General features: G+C 40.1%; 1 long non-coding RNA gene across 1 annotated transcript; it reads right to left on the reverse strand.

The window, feature by feature from the left end:
- Positions 1 to 9,617: 9,617 nt before the first annotated feature.
- LOC118728207 lies at positions 9,618 to 21,674 on the reverse strand. The gene is made up of 3 exons (XR_004990824.1): positions 21,565 to 21,674; positions 20,825 to 20,830; positions 9,618 to 9,627 (listed from the first exon to the last, which is right to left on the reverse strand). It is a non-coding gene; the product is annotated as an uncharacterized LOC118728207 (long non-coding RNA).
- Positions 21,675 to 22,121: the final 447 nt, after the last annotated feature.

Here is a 22,121-nt window from a genome sequence, read left to right on the forward strand (position 1 = left end):
GTCAAAACAACACATATTCATTATCTTATTGTTCTGGAGGTCAGAATATATAAAATGGACTTCAGAGGGCTATAACCAAGGTGTAAGCAGGACTATGTTTCTTCTAGGAATCTAGAAGAGAATCCGTTTCCTTGCCTTTTCCAGTTTAGAGAGGCTGTCTGCATTCCTTTTCTCTCTTCCTCTATCTTCAAAGCCAACAATTGCATCACTCTGATCTCTGTTTCCACCATCACATCCCTTTTTCTGATTCTGAAGTTTTTGCCTCATTCTTTTACTTAAAAAGAAACCAGTTATTACATTGGGTCCATCAGAGTAATCCCCATCTCAAATCTTAGCCTAATCATATATGCAAAGCCTCTTTTGCCACATAATGTAGAATATATATAGGTTCTGAGGATTAAGTTGTAGAAATTTTGGGGGAGCATGTATTATAATGCCTTCCATAGGTAGGCCCTAGGAATATACATTTTAACATCCTCCATCTGATTCTGATGTTGTAAGACCACAAGTATAGACTAGTGGTCTCTGAATTTCATAGGTTAAGCACCCTGATTTATAAAACAATTTAGTACTAGTAGTACTAATATAAACATTACAAAAAATATACAAAATGAAGTAAAAAAGATGAAATTTTAAAAGTTAACAATAGAAGTTCTTAAACTTTTCATAGCCCAACTCATTGCCATGTGTACTCCTTAGGTAATACCCTACTTTGGAGAACAGTGTTGTAAACAAGCATCAGCAAACTTCTTCAGCACAGAGCCATGTAGTAAATATTTTGGGTTTTGTGAGCTACATAGTCTCTACTGAAAATACTCAAGTTTGTCTTTGTAATACAAAAGCAGCCATAGACAATATGTAAATAAATGGGAATGGCTACAATAAAATCAAGCAGCTGGCTGGTTTTGGGCTGCAGTCCATAATTTTCCACAGGTTATTAACTGTTCTATTCTTTTTTCTTTTTTGCCCAAAAAATTGATTTTTGCTGTGACATTTCACTGGGAAGTCATATTTTCCTAAGATCATATTCACAAACATGACTATGAGTCTTAGGAAGTGGCAGTTGAGACTTGGAATAATAGTACACTACTTACTCCTAGCCCACTGTCCATCCACCTTCTATCTCCTCCTTGACATACCTCCTTCTGCTGCATCCTTTCCTAGATGTTTGGATGTAAAGCCAGATACACCTAAAGGCTGGTATAGTTCCAGGAGTTATTTCTTGATTTTGAGCTGAGAAGAAGTAGCCATTATTTTATCCCACTGAAAATAGTGTTATTCTTCCCTCTATAGCTGTTTTGGTACAGGCGTAATTATCTATATCTTATCTAATAAAAGAACAATATGCAAATTGACCATACTTCTGCTGTACCCATAAGCATGCCCACCAGCCAATCAGGAGCAAGTATGCAAATTAACCCAACCAAGATGGCTGTTGACACTGAGAGAACAGGAGGCTTGGGTTGCCCTGGCCAAGCTTTCCACACACCCTGGCTGGTCCAGGCCTCTGCTTACAGCTACAAAGTTTCAGTTATAGAAGATAAATAAATCCCAACAAAAATGGTTGTGGCCATAGAGTGAGCAGGAGGCTTGGCTCTGCTCAAAGCTACAAAGTTTCAATTATAGAAAAGAAATAATTCCCAGATACCAGGACCTCTGCTTGGGTCCCCAGGGGTCATGGCCAGCCTGCAAACCACCACATGCCCCTTGCTCAAGCTGTGCCATGCCCCAAGGGAACCCCTACCCTGATCCAGGACACCATTCAGGACAAACCAGCTGGCCCCCACCCGTGTACCACACCTCTATACTATTTAATAAAAGAGTAATATGCAAATTGACCACCACTACAACATACAAGATGGCTGTCCCAATGTGGTCAAGGATGGTTGCCCCCATGTGGACACAAGATAGCCACCACAAGATGGGAGGGCAGTTGGGAGGGACCAGATCTGCAAGGGAGGGTAGTTGTGGGTTATCAGGCCAACAGGGGAGGACAGTTGGGAGGGACAGTTGGGGGCGATCAAGCCTGCAGAGAAGGGCAGTTAGGGGTGATCAGGCTGGCAGAGGAGGCAGTTGGGGATGACCGGGCCTGCAGGGAAGGGCAGTTAGGGGGGACCCAGGCCTCCAGGGGAGAGCATGTGGGGGGACCAGGTCAGCAGGGGAGGTCAGTTAGGAGTGACGAGGCCTGCAGGAAAGGGAAGTTAGGGGCAAACAGGTTGGCAGGGGAGTGGTTAGGGGGTGATCAGACTGGCAGGCAGAAGCAGTTAGGGGCAATCAGGAAAGCAGGCAGGTGAGCAGTTTGGAGCCAGCAGTCCTGGATTGTGAGAGGCATGTCCAACTGCCTGTTTAGGCCTGATCCTACCTGGATCGCACCTAAACAGGCAGTCAGACATTCCTTGAGGGGTCCCAGATTGGAGAGGGTGCAGGCTGAGCTGAGAGACATACCCCCCACCCCTGTGCACAAATTTTGTGCACCAGGCATCTAATACTATATAAAAGCCTAAGCAATTGTCTAACCATTCAACTGTTCACCTGGTAGCTATCACACACAATTACCACCAAGGGGCAGAGTCTCCAACCACTAGAAGAGGGAGCCTGATTCCTTGAGTAACCAGCCATGGGTTAGGTTACTGCTGTTGCACTGTCACCCCTGAATCTGGTTCACCCACACTGAGGACCCAGATAAGGGAAAAGGGAGACAGATTTTTCACAGAATTGGCAGGCCAGTCCAAAAGGCCCCAGCGGTACTTGAATCTGTGCACAGGGCCAGTTTTGATGCTATCCTTGCAGGTCTGACTGAGGGACTCCACCCATCCATGAGTCTGTGCACCAGGCTTCTAGACAGAGAATAAGAATCAACAAATAAAAAAGATGAAAAGACTGAGGTAATTTGAAACCATCATATTTAGAGCTTAAAATGCATATTGTATGGAGTATTAGTGAGATGATGTTCTCTCATTTTCAACTGAAGGTTTGGTCTTGAATGGCTTCACTGAAGTGACAGATATATAGAATAAATACTGATACTGAGAGGGTACAACAGTAGGCTTTTTTGGGGGGGGGGGGAGATGAAATCTTTTATGTTACTTTGGATTGTCAGGATCCAGAGACTCTTGCCTCAAAAGTGGAATATCACCAATTCTGTCAAAGAGATTTTAGAATTTGTCAAACCAGCTTCTTCCCTGTTGGATAAATCACTTTATCATCAGCCTTGATAGAATTCTTTCATTATCTCCTATGACAAGGGACTCAGCACTTCATTTGATATTCCATACCACCCCTGGCAATATATTTCTTGCTTACCCTGAGATAAAATATGCCTCCTTTTGCCTCCCTGTGTTCTGCCCATTGTCCCTTAGTTTCTCATGGAGCCACACAGATAAGACATAATTCCTCTTCTTCAAAGAAAAAGTGTCTTCAAAAATTGTACTATACACTATACCTGTATTTCTTGTTTTATCTCTTCCAGTCTAGAGATTCTATTTCTTCAACTATTTCTCATATGAATGGTTTCCAGTCTCTTTCCAATCATGGCTATGTTCACATTTGTTAATGCTCCCCTTATGATTTGGTATATAGAATTGGCTGTCATATTCTAAATGGAATAACATTACCAATAACTGATATTTTTTCATGTTACTATGTGTCAGATATAGTGCTAAATCCCCCCCCTTAAATTGATTTAATCCTCCAGCGTTTCCATTAAATAAATGCTATTAGTATCTAACTTTACACCTGAAGAAACTGAGGCATAGAAGAAAAGTGAATTACCTGAGGTCACACACCTAGTAAATACCAGAGCTGGGTTGTGAACACCAGTCTCACTTCACATCACTAATCTGCACATAATTGCTGTAGGCAAAGAAGGATTTTACCCAGCCACATACCATAGCTCATATTAAGCTTGTAGGCAACTAAAAAACAAGTAAACAACTATCAATAAATAAACCTAGAACTTTCTTCAATTGAATTGCTGGCAACCTAGTTCTACCCCATTCTTTTCTTGAATAAATTATTATTATTATTATTATTTTAAATATATTTTATTGATTTTTCACAGAGAGGAAGAGAGAGAGATAGAGAGTTAGAAACATCGATGAGAGAGAATCATCGATCAGCTGCCTCTTGCACACCCTCCACCGGGGATGTGCCCACAACCAAGGTACATGCCCTTGCCCAGAATTGAACCCGTGACTTTTCAGTCCGCAGGCTGACGCTCTATCCACTGAGCCAAACCGGTCCCGGCTTGAATAAATTATTTTTAACATAAATGTTCAACTTCACATTTATCCTTAAGTTTAATTTTGTTTTGAGCAATCATTTTTACCTGTTATATTAATGCATTAGCTATTCTCTTTGTCATCTCCAGATTTTCCAGAAGTTCTCTTTCCAGAAGTCAAAGAACTTTCATAAAAACATTGGCAATGACAGGATTCAGTACACTTATGATGAAAATAGCATGAAGCAGACATCAGGATAATTTGGTTTTAGGACAGCACTTAACAGTTAGTGTCTATGTTTTAGCAACATGCTTTTACTCTCTGAGTCCAGTTTTTACTTTTCAAAAAGTAATATTAATCTTTGTGCTCCTTACTTAATAGAATTATTGAGAGTATTAGATAACAATGGATGCAAAGCTGTACTACAAAGGATAAACTGCTATAAAATTAAAAATAAAAGTGGCTGATGGAGGAGACTATGATACCACTGTACTTCTGTGAACAGTTGTTAATAAAACAGTCCATAGCAATGGATCAGGAAGGACTCCAGAAAATGCAACCTGTATCCATTATAGTACAAATGCCTCTGCCACTTATTAGCTCTGAGAGCATAAACAAGTCTCTTAATTCTTCAGAACCTCAGTATTTTTATCTGTAAAATGGGGATAACAATATCTGGAAATCATTATCTGTAACTATTTAAAGTGTCCTAAGATCCTTCTATCGTCAGTTAAAAGACAAAAGAGCTAATTAATATTAGAGTTTAACAAGTCAAGGAAATATGTACTAATCTCTAGGTGAACCATTAAAGAATATATAACAAAGTTAGTGAGAAAAATTAGAAAAATAAAAAAATACAAGAAGGGAGAACAATGATAACAGCAACAAAACTTGAAACAGATTAAACATTAGAAAAAGTTGCAAAAATAGACATATAGCCAAATAAATAAGAAATAATGCTAAATATAAATGTAATAAGTGATCAAATATAAGAATTACCAAACTAGATTTAAAGAAAATAAAACAAGTACAAGTTTCTTATAAGAAACTTATCTAAATTATGCCGAGACCGGTTTGGCTCAATGGATAGAGCGTCGGCTTGGGGACTGAAGGGACCCGGGTTCGATTCCGGTCAAGGGCATGTACCTTGGTTGCGGGCATATCTCCAGTAGGGGGTGTGCAAGAGGCAGCTGATCGATGACTCTCTCTCATTGATGTTTCTAGCTCTCTATCTCTCTCCCTTCCTCTCTGTACAAAATCAATAAAATATATTAAAAAAAAAGAAACTTATCTAAATTATAATGATACAGAAAGCTTAAAAAATTAAAAGACAGAATAAGCTATAGCATGCAAACCCTAACCAAGTAAAAGCTAATTAACTATATTAAGGTCACAAAAGTTAAAATTAAGAATTATTAGAGGTAAAGCTGCATTTTGAAATTATAAAAAGTTAATAAAAACAATTCCACAATTAGAGTGAATTTTAACATACTATTATAATAATAGAACAAGCAAAAACCTAGTAAAGGTATAGAATTTTAAAATTCAGCAAGGATGATGTGTAATAACACTATTAACCAAATTCATATAATTGATATTCATAGATAATTATACAACAACTACAGAATACTACACATGTTTTCGAAATCTAAATGCACCTAAATTTGACCATCTGTTGGACCAAAAAGCAAGTCTCAAATATTTCAAAGATTTGAGATCATCCATGATAGGTTCTGACCATAGCAGAAATAAGTAGTGAGTAACAAAAAGATCACTAAAATGTCCCCATATGATTGAAAATTTAAAAACATGCTCTAAGTTAACCATGGGTCAAAGACAACATAGCAATAACAATTAGAAAATATTTTGAATTGGATGATACTGAAAATTTTATATATTGTAACTTTTGGAATGTAGGTAAATCCATCATTATAAGAAAAACATATAGTCTTAGAAGCCATATATTAGAAAATAGAAACAGTTATTAATCAGTGATCTGAGTATCTATATCAAGAAAATATAAACAGAATAGTTAATTAGGCCTAAGGAAGAGGAAAAACATAATAAAAAAATCAGAGCAAAATTAAACAAAAATATATCACTAGAAAGATAAACAAAATCAAAAGTTAGTTTCTGCCAAAACCGGTTTGGCTCAGTGGTAGAGCATTGGCCTGCGGACTAAAAGGTCCCAGGTTTGATTCCGGTCAAGGGCATGTACATTGGTTGTGGGCACATCCCCGGTAGGGCGTTTCTCTCTCATCAATGTTTCTAGCTCTCTATCCCTCTCTCCTCCTCTCTGTAAAAAAAATCAATAAAATATATATTTTTAAAAAAGTTTCTTTCAAAAGATGAGTAAAAAGGATATACATTGGTAATAGTGATTCCCCCAACCCCACCCAAAAGAAAAGGAAACCAGAAATTTCGAGGGTGAGCATACATCCTGATTTAGCATCTCCTTTCAGTTTCAAAATGTTTGGGTCTATATTCTAAATTATAGTTATTTTGCAGATACTCAAAACCATAAATCAAAAGGGTACATCACTGTATATCATCTTCTATAGTGCTTTCTCCTTCTGTCTCTACCTTTCGCCAATACCTGTTTATTTAGATTATTACTTTTTCCTTTTATCCACTGCAACAACATTAGCCCAAGTTACCAATGACTTGTTAACTGGATTAGTGCAAACCAGCTTTCCAAAATGTGTCCCTGCTTCCAGTCTTACACCTACACATCTGTCCTCTACTTGCCACACCTATGGCTATCAGGGAAACTAGTTTTGTAATAGTGTTTCCAACAATCAGTACCAGCCTAAAGAAAACAGACCCTTTTAAGCTTCTCAACAATGCTTATCCCTCTTCTCACAAGCCCATTTCTCATTGGTTTGGTAAATTAAATGCTTTTGTCCCTTCACAAAAATATAATGAACTGGTAAATATTCCAGCCAATGTAGTATTCTTACTCTAACATGGCCACTACTGTGAACCTTTTGATCTCTTCTTTTACTGGTTTCTATGACAGTTCTACTTTCACTAAATCTTTGCAGTAATCCAGAACTATAACTTTCTCAAGTTTCTAAGAGCTATTCTAGCAGTTTCCAAGCATTGCTTTCCAAAGTCTTTTCCTGGGTATTAAAATCTGCATCAATGAAGAATGTCCCTATATCACTATATTCTTTTTTTAATACAATATTATATTACCCTTGCCCCTCCACCTTGTTCCAACATCTCATGACTCAGTCCCACACATATTCTCTTGGATCCCATTTGCCAGGTTCTATATCTGTTTTGGGGTATAGTCCCTTTTCTGCCTTAGCAGATTCAATTTATGTTGTGACCTGGCCCTAGTTTCTGGTCTTGTGACCAGGAAGGGAGATAGGAATAGACTGAGAAGTATTATAAATACAGCATTCTTTGTAAGGCAGAGTCCTCAACATCAACTTCAAGAAAAGGAGCAATGCTATCAATTTCTAACAGGGAGGAATAGACTACTTCAACAGGCTAGAGAGTTCAAGAGGCACTGGGAATCCGAGGATTTTTAGTTACTGACCCTATGGTCCCCAGTGCAAATCCCAGGACTCTTATACAATTAAGGCTCCCAATTTGTCATAGAAGACTTTCTGTTTCTGAGAAATAAACTTCCTCTGGAGCACTGCTATTCAAATGATGAGTCCTGAGCCTGATCCTACATTTTGTCTCTCTTCTGTAGGAGATAAGAATGTTTAGTATATGATGCCAAATAGGCCCTTGGTCTTTCACACTTTATCTTCAATTGGTACTTAATCAGTCATTCATTTACAGTAAACACAATGCATTGATAACATTCAGTTATCACCATCTGATTCCAGTTTCTTCATAATTAATACTAGAGACCCAGTGCATGAATTTGTGCACCAGTAGGATCCTTTGATCTGCCCTGTGGGATCAGGCCAAAACCAGCTGTCTAACATTCCTGAAGAGATCCCAGATTTCAAGAGGGCACAGGGCAGGCCAAGGGACCCCACTGGTTGCATGATTAGGATCAGGGAGAGATGTAGAAGGTTGCCCAGCCAGGGAGGGACCACAGGAGAGCTCCAGAGCATGTCCGGACCTTCTTGCTCAGTCCTGATAGGCCAGACCCCAGCAATAAGCTAACCTACCAATGGAGCATCTGCCCCCTGGTGGTTATCACAGCGAGCAGTTAAGCAGCCTTAGCATATCATTAGCATATTACTCCTTGACTGGTTGAACGGGTAACCAGATGACTGGACACTTAGCATATTAGGCTTTTATTATATAGGACTAGAGGCCCGGTCCATGAAATTCATGCACAGGTGTAGTCCCTAGTCCTGGCCAGTGATCAACGCACAAGCATCTGATGAGAAAGGGCAGGTCCCAGCTGACCTCCAGGCCCTGGGCAGCACCTGGGCACCTTAGCCCTCATGAGTCCTCCTGTGCCTGAGCCATGACACCAGTCTCCACATGGAGAGGTGGTGAACGTGGCCAGACATCATGGGCTGGGGTGTAGCGTGAGCCTCTGGGCCACCCAGAGGCACTGCACAAAAGCTAAGCATGCAGCATGCTCTCTCCTGGCTGGCCTCACAGAATGGCTCCTGTGTGAACCCATGGGGAATCTGACAGGCCCCTCTGGTCCTGGTGGCTGTGGCCTGGCTCACCCTGCTCACCTGAGAGCACATGTCATAGCAAGTGGTCGAACTTCCAGTTAAACAATTTGCATTTTAGGCTTTTATTATATAGGCTTCCTCTCAAAACTCTCAAAATCTTGATATTATATCAACCAGTGACCAATGAATTATTTTAAACTAGTATCTCATCCTAGTTCACCAGGTGAATGTTTTAATATCGATAATTGCACCACTACAGTATGCCAGAAGCTGTACCTACTACTAATGGTGGGGTCCTAATTATCAGATACCCAATGAGTAACTCAGGTCCAAATTTTCATTTTTAGTCTGCAACCTCCAAATGGCTTAGTTGACAGACCCTGAAATAAAAATTTGCATGATGTAAGATTACTGGAGAATATCTTCATGATCAACACTTATGGGAGAATGTATGATGTAGAATTGTACAAAGTAGGAAGTTGAAGTGCAATGCAATAGCAATAGTCTCATCCAAAACTATGAAGATTGGATGGCACTTTATAGTTGTCCACCCTTGAGTAGCATTGACAGATTTAGTGAAAATAGGCTGCTCAGTCAAATTTGAAATTTGGATAAAAATTTATACTTTTTTTAGTGTAAATATGTTTAATACAAGAATTCTTGATAACCTGAAATAAAAATTAACTGGATGTCTGGTATTTTATCTGACAACTCTGCTCTTGTGGCAAGGGGATGAGGCTTTATACCTATTCTCCTGAATCAATCAGTCAGTGGTAGAAGTGTGAGAATTATGTTTGGGCACTTCTCTGTAGCAGAGGAAACTTTCTGGAAAAAGACAACAAATACCCCCCAGTCTTCAAGACTACCAGCAGCTGGAGGACTAAGATCCTTAGTCCTAATGGAGGAGCTTACCTAGGAATAACTCTAGCAGAATATATGCAAGATGTCTACACAGATAACTTAGAGAAAAAAATTAGAGATAAAATTCAAAAGATTTAGAAAAACTTGAGACATTCCACGTGCATGGATTGCATACTATAAAAATGTCAGTCATTTCCAAATCAATCTATAAGTCAACGAAAGTTTCAGCAGATATTTTCATTTAAAATGGGATAAGCTATCAACCATAGGACTTGTATGCATGCATATAAGCAAAACCAATGGATGAAAAACTCTTGGGGGGGGGGGGCATGTATGGGAGTGGGGGGGCAATGGAAAGATATGTACACATATAATAGCTTAATAAAGAAAAACAAAAATAAAAAAACAAAAATAAAATAAAATAAAATGGGACAAGCTAGTTATGAAATATATATATCAAGTGCAAAGGATCTTGAAGAAGAACAAAGTTGGATGACTTAAATTAACCTGACTATAAAATTTACTATACAGCTATAGTAATCAAGGCAGTATTGTAATCGGACAACCAAGGGGTCCAGGCTGCCTGTAATTAATTCAACCAATTCAGCAGAGACAGGGTTGAATTATTTATGAGCATTTATTCCAATAATGCTGCCAGTATGGGAGAGCAGCAGGTCATCCACAAAAATCTGCTTTGCACCCCACCATAAGCCAGCCGTTTATATTGGGTAGATGGACAAAGATTATGTGAGGAAGTAGGAATTACAGGCATGAGATAGTAGGTATGGGATAATAATTACAGGTTACAAATCATGTGGGCTGGGAAATGGGGCAGGGGCTGCAGAGGGCTGGTGCCTCTGGGTGCCCTGAGACCAGATTATAAGCAATAGGGGCTGTGGGTTATAAATAGTGGGTGCCTCAGGGAGTAGATTGTTTCAGCCAAGAGATTTTAAATCTTTCCACAATGATAGGCAGTTTTGGGGACAGGAGGATGGACTGCATTCCAATGTTAGCTCCCATGTCCCAGGGTATATACCTCTCAGCCAGGTTACAATGTACTTTCTCTAATCAAAACATAACCATCATGGTTAACATACCATGGTTAATATATATTATTATTGTAGCTTGTCTCCCATATTCTATTTCAGCTCCTAATATTTCCCAATGCTTTTTCTGTCATCTCATATCTATGAGATTAGTTTTAGATGAAAAATCTCATGCTGCGGGATTGCATTTGTTTCTGCCTTGAAAGCAGTTCTCAGGGATGAAATACAGTAACTGCAAGATCTTGGGAGATGGTTTCCCTAATTTGTTGAATGTTGTTTTCTATCAATTGATAATTTTCAGACAGATTAAAACAGCACATTCCTTTAAATTCATCACAACCATGGTAATGCCACAACAACAAATAATCTGCTTCTGGGTTCTCTAGAACTTCCTCCCTGACTTGGATCAGCTCCTGATTTACCTTCTGTATAGCTCTGGCAGTGGAATTCAGGGCTTTTACCATACCGGGTCACTTCTACATTAAGGGAGTCTACCATTACTGGCATAACAAAAATGGTCAAAGCAATATATGCATCAGGGCTCTACAGGTGATTATTGTTGCAGTTGACATGAGAAGATCTCTTTTGGTTCAGACTCTGTGAAGTTTGTGATGCATAAAGACAGTCAGTCATCCTAAGGAACAGGACCTCCCGGTGCTATTAGCAGAGATATATGAATAGACAGTTATCCCATATATCAGAAACCAACCATCCAGCAGCTTAGTCTGTTCATTATAAGAGAGAGTGAAATTATCAGAATAATTCATATTGTAGTTATTAGTTACTGAAAGACAATAGCACATCCAATAAAAGTCAGACATTTACCACATGTAACTATTGCAGAAACCTTTAGAGAAAGCATCCTTGCATCCTTTTCCCAAACAGTGGGTCCCAACATATAAAGGTCCTTGTATATGACTTCCAAAAATGAATGGAATAGCCAAAACCGGTTTGGCTCAATGGATAGAGCGTCGGCTTGGGGACTGAAAGGTCCCGGGTTCGATTCCGGTCAAGGGCATGTACCTTGGTTGCGGGCATATCCCCAGTAGGGGGTGTGCAAGAGGCAGCTGATCGATGACTCTCTCTCATCGATGTTTCTAACTCTCTATCTCCCTTCCTCTCTGTACAAAATCAATAAAATATAAAAAAAAAAATGAATGGAATAATTCTACATATTAGCAATAGTTGTCCCAACTCCTACTTGGCAAGATGTAAAGGTCCATTCTCTATAGGTTCCTCCATTGCCAGCTTCAGAACCCTTGGAGTAGTGAGAAGCATGTCTCAGGGTCCTATTCATTTCTCTTCCGGTTGGTGCATCATCCTTGCTCTGCTCATGTCTGTCTAACTGCCTTCCACACCCCCCCTCAAGGATCTTGGATCTAAATTCTTTCAGAGAAAAGGGGTGCAGGTTTTCTCCTCTTCTGTAATTGCTTCATGCTGATAAGGGACAAATATATATATATATATATATATATATATATATATATATATATATTTTTTTTTTTTTTTTTTTTTTTTTCCAGAGTGAAGAGATCCTTGCTCTCTGTCAGAGGGACGATGAGGCCTGGGCACTGAAGGAGGTGGCAATGGTGTCTAGATGTGGTATTCCCTGATAAGAAGTAGGGCTTGTAACCTGGTGGAGATAAACTGTGTTATAAGTGTTAGTATGATTGAGGTAAAAGCTAGAGATAAATTCAGAATCCAGTTCAATTCATAGGTGAAAAAAATAAAACTTTGATTCTAATATTCACAACTGTTTGTCATAGAGTCTACTGAAACACAATTTCCCCCTAAAATCACCCTCATTTTTTATTAAGAAGCCAAATTAAGACCAATTTATTTATGGTAATGATAGATCCTCCCTTCGCCCAACTGGTGGGTGGAATATGACATAACCTGCACCTGCGGCCTGAACATATGTGAGTACCTAACCAGGCACCTTATATGGACTATACATTGAACCACCAATAAACACCTGCCAAATACCCTAACCTGCCAAATATCACAACCATAAGCCCTTGTACCTTCTATGGACCACCAATCAGCATGTGCCAAGTACCTTAACCCCCCATTCTTTCCCATTCCTCCCCTCAAAAGACATGTTCACCTCTGCACATGTTACTGTTCTCCCCTTGTGAGACAGCCCAGCAGGTCTTTCTGCTCTACTAAAACTGTAGTCCTGGTTTTTGCACTCTGTTTGATCTTTCATTTGGTGCCAAAGTCTGGGAGAGGTGCATGGGAGCGTGGACTATCCTCAAACCTAGCCCCAAGCTTCTGACTCCTGCTCTGGCTCTGCTTGGTGGTATGGTTCTGAGTTGATTGGCCCACTCTGGACACCTCTCAAACCCTGCTGTACCAGGGAATGTGGGGATCTTGTCGCTTCCTTCTCACTGGTAGGCTTCAGGGACTCCCGCCAACCCCCTCATGGTTCCCTTGACCTGGAAGGGCCTCAAGAATTTCTCATCTACTTGGCTACACATTCTACGTTCTACATTCTACGTAAGCCCAGGTAACTGGCCGGGAAACTCTGCTTTACTCTATGGGAAAGGTCTCCAGGTGACGACCTTGGAACCTTTACTTGTCTCTTTCTCTCTCTACAGGTTGGCTGAGGGAAAAGAAGGGCACTCCTTGTTCTCTCCCCAAATTACCAGTGGCCCTTCCCTCCGGTCATAAAAACCTCTCAGTCCAAATCCCCTTGAAACACACCCTTAGTGTGTCTCCTCTCCAGTCTCTCGACCCTTGGTCTTTTTGGCTACATTAAACCAAAAAAGCTCATTTTATTTTTTCTGTAACACTACCTGGCCATAATATGAACTCGATGATGTCTCTCTGTGGCCCCAAAATGGCATTTTTACTTCCAATATCCTCCAAAAAGTAGATAAGTTTTGCCACCAGACAGGGAAAGCTTTCAAAATATCTACTAACAGGCATTCTCCCCCCCCCCCGCCCCACTTCTGCCCCTCGCTTTGCTCCTCATGTTACATCCATCAGATCTTCCTCAAAAAGTACTCTTTGCCCCCACAATCTGGTCCTCAACCCCTTTTTCTGTCTTCTGACTCTTTCAACCCAGCCGATCATTCATCTCCACCTCTCTGGCATCCACCAATCCCTTACTACCCTGCTGCAGAATCCACACCCCATGGTCTACCCTCTGAGAATTCTATTGTAACTGCCTGCCTTCCCCTGTGCTCTCCACCGAATCTCTGCCCCCATGGTCACCAGCAACCAAATTCACAGGTGGCTGGACATTCCCTTCTCACTTTCTGTTCTTTCTCAACTGGAAAAATGCCTCGGCTCTTTTTCTTTAGACCCTCTTAACCAGCAGCTGCCTTCTCCCCAGTCACTAAGAGCCCAAATCCTGAGAAACATAAGCTCCAAAACAGCCTTTCCCATCTATCAATAACACTCATTTTCAGGCCACCCAAAGACTGCCTTCATCAACAGCCTCTTCTATTCCTGCATCCATTCTACCTATGAGGGAGGCAGCAGGAACTAAGGGTATAGTATGAGTCCATGTCCCATTCTCTATGTCCAGCCTTACAGTTTAAGAGGCATCTCAGGTTTCTTTTTCCACTGACCTGACCACCTTTACTCCCCCAACATACACTGCAAACTTCAAAAAACATATACACATCCACAAACCCCTCAAAAAGACCTCATTAACCTGACCTTTAAGATCTTTAACAATAGAGACATGGAAACCCAAATTCAGAATCAAAGGAGAGATCAGGCCAAGTCTGAGGCCCAGAAGGAGGCCTTCCAGCTCTTAGCCATCTCTCCCCTGAACCCCAAACAAAGTGCCAGTCCTCCAACTGCAGGTAAGTCAGGGGATAAGCCTCCTCTGGGCCCATGCTTCACATGAAGCAAGGAAAGACACTGGGCCAATTCCTGCTCAAACCTGAGACCTCAGCCTGGGCCCTGCCCAAGGTGTGGAAAGGAAGACCACTGGAAATCAGACTGTAGCCTGCCCCTCCAGTTTAGACCTCAGCCAGTCCAGCACAGCCACCCTCTGGATCCACTTTGAAGCTCCCAGACCTCCTGGGACTGGCCATTGAAGAAGCTTCCCAAGCCCTGACAGGGCCCCACAGACTTACATCACCAGGACAGAGCCTCGGGTAACAACTGTGTTGGTAGGTAATCCTATATCTTTTTTAATTGACACTCGAACACTTATTCTGCCCTCTTCAAATTCCCTGAGACTTGTCCACTCCTCAGTATCTTTATGGGGGTTGATGGATTAGTCTCACAGCCATTAGCCACCTCACTTCTACAATGCATCTTACTAAATTCCCCCATTTACTCTTTTCCCATTCTACTTTGGTGCCCGGCCAGGGCTACCATGTATTCCCTCATAAAGCCCAGTTGTCCCAAACCACAGTCACCTACCTCAGTTTCACTCTCTCACTCCACAAGGCCAAGCCATTCCTTGGACTGTAAATGCCCTATCTCCTTATCTCCTCCATGACTGTCCCTTCTTCTGAACAAGGAATTTTCTCCTTTCTCAGGCTCACTGGGTACTCTTGCCTCCAGGTTCACAACTTTAGTCTTTTTGAAAAGCTCCTTTATGACAAGACATGGTAAAGGGACCCCCCTCACTGAGCCTTTGGATCCCAAGGCCAACATTCTCACTCATGTAATGCTCTAAAAACTGCTCTGACCTCAGCACCTTCTCACCTTGCCCCCTCCCCCAATCCACCCTTCCCAAAGAACAACTTTCTTGACTACACAGTAAGGCTATTATCAGAAACTAAGATCATTATCTCTAGAAAAAATGCTGCAGTTTAAATATAAGCAGCTAGAGGTCTGGGAACAGCCTGTGGGGCCTACTCCCTCCTCCCCCTGCCTTTTCTAAATATTTTTAAATAGCATACAATACTGAAACATTTATTGCTAGACATGTTTAGAAATACTTAATGGAAGGTCTGAGGCATGGTTATGCATTTTTGAAGGAAGGCTAATTTGAAAGTGTGAAATTTGTGAACGTTGTGTAGGTGATGAGAAGGAAAAGAGAAATGTTGAAAGAAAGAAAGAAAGAAAGAAAGAAAGAAAGAAAGAAAGAAAGAAAGAAAGAAAGAAAGAAAGAAAGAAAGAAAGAAAGTCCTAAAGTTAAATGCTGACAAGAATTGCAAAGGGGCCATTTTACTCTGAGCAAGAAAGTGAGGTTTTAGTCTCCAAGCCTGGGAGGACAAAGTTGCTGGATACTTCTTAAACTAAACCAGAATATTCACAGTGTCTAACTTCTTACTGAAACATCCAATCAGCTTGTCTCTGTCATCAGGGATTTTTCTTCCTCTGTGGGGAAAACACATACATCTGTCTCCCCATCAGCAGGACAGGAACCTGTACTCTCATCTATCTCTCACCCAATGTAGATTCAGCCCCCAATAATCAGTCTTTACCTGTCCCCCTATCCATCATATCTGACATAAAAGAGGAGTCCAGATAATTCTTCTCCTCATAACCCTCAGCATCACAGCAGGGGTTGGAACTGCCATAGGGAGCTTAACCGCTGCTCTACCTATTTTGAAACCCTGTCTTAGGACCTACAAGAAACATGTGGATGACAAGCAAGGGGCAAAATTGGGAAAACAAGAACCTCACTCCCAGGGTAACCTACTCTCCCCTTTCATATCACTAGTAAGGCAACTGAGATCCCTACTCATTTCCCCCCTAAAAATAATATCTAAGTCTCAGTTGTATTTCAGCTTCAGGCCCAGAAAAACCAGACAAGTGATGCTGTGGCAGCTTCAGGACCAGTTTTTAATCTCCCAAGTGACTCAACAGGATCACTTTTGAGACTTCACCAACCAATCTCTTGGGGAAATCATGCTGCTGCACCCCTTGTCCAGCATGGAAAACACTACCTGTTTAACAAATATCTCTCAAACCACTACCTCAACTACTCCTACTCCTTACAACTGTGCACAATCTATAAATTTACCCCCTCCCTTAGCCTGCCTACCACCGTGTATTTTTCTCCTCTGTGGGACTATTGCCTACACCTGTGTCCCCCAGCACCTGTCACACTCACTCTATGTATTCCTAACCCCCAATCTTTCGATCAGAACAGAGGGAGAACTCGAATTCTCTCTTGATCTTCTCAGACCTCGCCACAAAATGGCAGCCCTTGTTCCCCTCTTAGTGGGTATAGGAGTTCTCACTGAAGTAGGGACTGGAGTAGGAGGCATTTACTTCTCTGTTCATTTCTACCACAAATTTCTGCTGAATTTTCCGAAGATACTCCATCATTAGCAATTCCTTTGAATCCCTTCAAAGACAAGTAGACTCCTTAGCAATGGTCACCTTACAGAACTGGTGTGCTTTAGATCTCTTGACATCAGAAAAAGGGGGTACCTGTGTCTTTCTTGGGGAAGAATGCTGCTTCTTTGTAAGTTATTTCGAAATTGTCAAAGATCACATTAAATCCCTCCAGGACAGAATTGACTAAAGATGACATAACCAGCTAGAAGTGGGGTATGCCATCTTTGGCTCACTTACCCAATGGCTCCTCCCACTATTAGGCCCACTGTTATTTATTCTTTTAATCTTGCTCTTTGCCCCTGTCTCATGCACTGTTTCACTAGTTTTTTGCAGAACAGAATGCAGGTGTTCACCAACCAGAAGGTGGGAAAGACCTATTTGGCCTTGAATCCAGAACCTAGAGGCACCTATGTCACCAGAATCCTTGAGACCACTGGTAGACTCCCCAACAACATCCCCTCTCAGCAGGAAGTAGCTACAGAAGACAGACCTTCGCCCCCTGACCTTTCCCAGACTCTCCATTTTTATTTTTATTTATTTATTTATTTATTTTTTTTACTATTATCAAAAGCCTGGAATGATAGATCCTCCCTTTCCCCAACTGGTGGACGGAATATGACATAACCTGAACCTGTGGCCTGGACATATTGAAGTACCTAACCAGCCACCTTATATGGACTATACATTGAATCACCAATCAACAACTGCCAAATACCCTAAGCCCTTATACCTTATATGGACCATACATTAAGCCACCAATCAGCGTGTGCTGAATACCCTAAGCCCCCATTCCTTCCCATTCCTCCCCTCAAAAGGCATGTTCACCTCTGCACGTGTTGCTGTTCTCCCCTTGCGAGAAAGCCCAGTAGGGTCCTTCTCCTCTAATAAAGCCTGTAGTCCTGGTTTTCATACTCTGTCTGATCTTTCAGGTATTAAGTCTAGTTTCAGTTTGGCCTGGTTTTTTTGCATGAAGACAATAAGAATAGCAATTGGATCATATAGGATTGAAAATAAATCTGCTGTGCTGGAATTTTATGATTAAGCTTTAATTAGCCCAAAGAAACTGAGCCACTTAGTTACCATCATGTTTTCCTGCAATACCTATAGACTTGGGTGAATTTCTCACACTCTTGAGGTTGTCTAAATGTCTTGGAGTTCTTTCCTTGCCATCTCTCAGGAAATCAACCTTCCTTCCTTAATTGGAAAGACTGCCATGAACCACGTGACCAAGCAAGGTACCAGACTATTTCTCCAAGGCACTTTCATTGGCCTCAAAGTCAGTTTTCATTTTTTAAAACTTTCTGGTGGCATCCAGAATCTGGGCATGTCTTTCTCAGACATGACACATGACATTCCAGTAAAAGTCCTGGTTAACATAACAACAATTGGGAACTAGTCTTATTAAATTCATGCAAAGAAAAATATTGCCATGACTCACTTATTAAGAATTGCCAAATTCTGGAGAGATCAGGTAGAGAGAAAAATAGATAATTTACCAAATTGCTTTAAAAAAAAAAAAGAAACAAATTTGCCTTATGTCTGAAAAACAAAACAAAACAAAAATGATTAAGAATCAGCAATGCCTTCAACAAAAGTTATAAAAACTATATAATTATTTTCAATTTATTCAGTCCCATAGTCAATTTTTTGTCTGTCCTGATTTTTCCTGCCAGTACTTCTATAGATCCAGATACTCTATAGATTTCTAATAATTTTCATCCAGTTCAAAAGGGGTCATCTAAAATTGTCAGAGTCCTTATCATGGGTCCCTCAGAAGATGTAATGTTCTTCCAAATGCATTATAACAAAACAGTGACTGTCTCTAAATGACAAGGAAAAATTTAAAATTACACAATTACAGATTTGATTATAATGAAAATGACATGGAACCTTGTCCTTTCTGAAAAATGCAATATTACAGAATAACAGAGTTATAAATGAAAGCATATCAGAATATATTTTAATACTATGCGTATATAAATAGAATATAGCTATTATTTCTTTATATGATAAAGCTTCTCATCTACCTTAACAGAAAATTTTCCTTCATAAAATGAGAAAACAAATCCTTGAGGCATTCCAGGGCCTATTGGAATGACGTAAAGCCAATTCTAGATCAGAAAACAGTTTCTTAAAATTCAAAACCTGGGAAGGTTGTCAAACTTATTTTACCAAAAGATTATATATCATCCTTATTATTATGAAACAGTAGTAGATTATTCATTCAAAGTGACAAAAATGGCATTAAACACAAACATAGGCTAGCAAAACTTCTTATCCCATGATTAAGAAGATGGCCCTTTTAAGTAATAAAGTACCTTTTTCATATAACATAATGTATAACTATTTCAATAAATTATAGAACTTTTGCTTCCTGGGCAAAAAGAGGAAAGTCTTTTTTTACATTTTAACAGACTAGCAAAGACTAAACAAATTCTGCATTAGCTTACTTTAGATTCATTTATCTAATTAAATTTATTATTCAGATTACCTGTAGCTTCCTTTTAAGATTTCTCTTCACAACCCTTACAACTTTCACAAATTTTTAAAACTTTCACCAACCTTTTTACCCATTCAGAAATTACCCGGCTTTAGAACTCACTTTTTTTCCTTCAAAAATGCATCTCCATGCCTCATGTCTCCTACTATCAAAACTATATAATTTCTTTCCAATTGGTTAGAATTCTTAATTTTTAAAAACCGTAGTTTTAGGTGACCACTAAAAAGTATGCAGTTAGCTTTCTTTAGATTGGCAAATAGCTTTATACTTTTGAGAATCGTATTTCTATTAAAAAACATTCACTAACAGTTTCAAGTGTATTTTCTATTTTTTTCTGTAATAAAAGGTCAAAAGTAGGCAAAATCAGATTAATTAATATTTCAGTATCCATCTATTTCAAAATACCTTGATATTTAATAATTTCTACTATGTAACCAGCACAATTCCAAAGTTTGATATTACCAAAGACTTCACTTTTTTTTTTTCTTTACAACATGGGAATGGCCCTTGCTCTAGGGCACCTCAGATCAGGCCCTTCTAGGATAAAAATGTGGGGTGTTTAGAAGGTTTATTTCCCATAATTTTCTTTCTTAGTAGACTGTAACAACATGAAATCTTACATATAAGAAGAGATCTTATCCTATTTCAAAATGGAATAAAAAACAACCCCAAAGTAAATAAATGAGTACTCCCAAAAGAAGTAACTGGAATATTAGCCTTAGAATCTTATTTTACATTAATCCAGAATAGCAAATAACCTTTGGTTATGAGTGATGCAAAGCCTGAACAGCAGAGATAGAGGATTTCCTATGTTCATAAAATGGCAAAGAGCAAATGAAATCCCCAAAAGTTAAGAAAGCAAGCAAAGAACATCATTAACCAAAGTTACATTACAGACACACAAAACTCTTACTAGACATTTCAGGAGGCTTGACACCTTGAGGAGAGCAGGGAAGGTCCTTGAAATTAGGAACTCTCTGCAGCTGCTGGGAAGTCCCTGCAATCCCTTCCATGGGTTCAGCCTGACACAATCAGTTGGGATGTGCCCCATCTTTAAACAATTAAACCAAACAACAGAGAGACACAAAACAACAATCAATAGAGACTCTCTACATATTATATTCATAAGCACACACAACCTACAGACAAGAATTTCAAACAATACTCCTTGTATGCCCAGCCACAGAAACCTCAGGATACCCTGCATTAAAAAACAAACAAATAAACAACAACAACAAAACAACACCACCAAAGCAGGGCAATAGCTCTCATTCCAGAGTGGATCAGATTAAAGGTTCAGAGACCAAGCAAGGACCGCTGGAGGTCTCTTGCCACCAGGACCTGATCAGGTTCACTCAGGAAATGCATGCCTTAAGCTCACAGGAGAGACAGCAATTGCTTCTTGTGCTATACAAACATGCTTGATTCCTTCTCCTGTCGTACAGAAATGCTTGATTCAATTTACATCTTAGGTGAGATGACAGGGATTGATGATGTTGTGGCTAGGACTAAAAACAGGAAAATTCCTGGCAGCACTGCGAATAAGAGTCCAGGTCTCAGACCCAGGAACCCCCAGTCCAGACAGCAAAGGGATCCCCAATACTTACCAAAGAGAACTCCCTGCTTGAGTCCCACCAGAGTCGCCAGATTATGTAACCAGCCAACCAAGGAGTCCGGGCTGCCCATCACTACTTCAGCCAATTAAGCAGAGACAGGGTTTAATCATATATGTGCATTTATTCCAATACTGCCAGCAGTATCGGAGAGCAGCTGGTCATCCACAAAAATCTGCTCTGCACCCCACCATAAGCCAGCTGCTTATATTGGGTAGAAGGACAAAGATTATGTGGAGAAGTAGAAATTATAGGCATGGGAAAGTAGGTATGAGATAATCATTAGATTACAGTCATGCTGGTTGGTGGGAGGGGACCATAGAGGGCAGGTGCCTCCAGGCGCCCTAGGACCAGATTATCAGCAATAGGGGCTGGTGGGTATAAAGAGTAGGTGCCTCAGGGAGTAGATTGTTTTAGCCAAGAGGTTGTAAATCTTTCCACAATAATAAGCAGTTTTTGAACAGGAGGATGGACTGCATTCCAATGTTAGCTCCCATGTCCCAAGGCTTACAACTCGGAGCCAGGTTAGAATGTGCTTTCTCTAATCAGAACATAACCATCATGGTTAACAGAATATTATTAACATTTCTTATAACTGTACCTGGTCCCCAATATTCTATTTCAGCCCTCAACAGTATGGTACTGACATACAGATAGATAGATCAATAGAACAGAATAGAGAGTACAGATATAAACCCACATATGGATCACTGAATTATGACAAAGGTGATATTGAGTAAATAGCAGTTTTTTTTTAATAAATGATGTTAGGTAATATGGATATTTACATTGAATATGAAACTCGGCCCTTACCTTGATACAGACACAAAAATTAATGCCAGATATATATATTTTTTCTACATGTGAAAGGTAAAACTAAAGCATCCATCTTATATAAAAACTGCTGTTGAAATTTTAACCCTGCTATTTTGGCTTCTGTAAATATTTGCTTTCTTAAATAAAGAAAATATGACTACTCCTATTACAGAGAGGCCATAAACCTTCCCCAGATGAAGTTA

This window comes from Pipistrellus kuhlii, unplaced genomic scaffold, assembly GCF_014108245.1.
Source record: "Pipistrellus kuhlii isolate mPipKuh1 unplaced genomic scaffold, mPipKuh1.p scaffold_m20_p_29, whole genome shotgun sequence".
NCBI lineage: Eukaryota > Metazoa > Chordata > Mammalia > Chiroptera > Vespertilionidae > Pipistrellus > Pipistrellus kuhlii.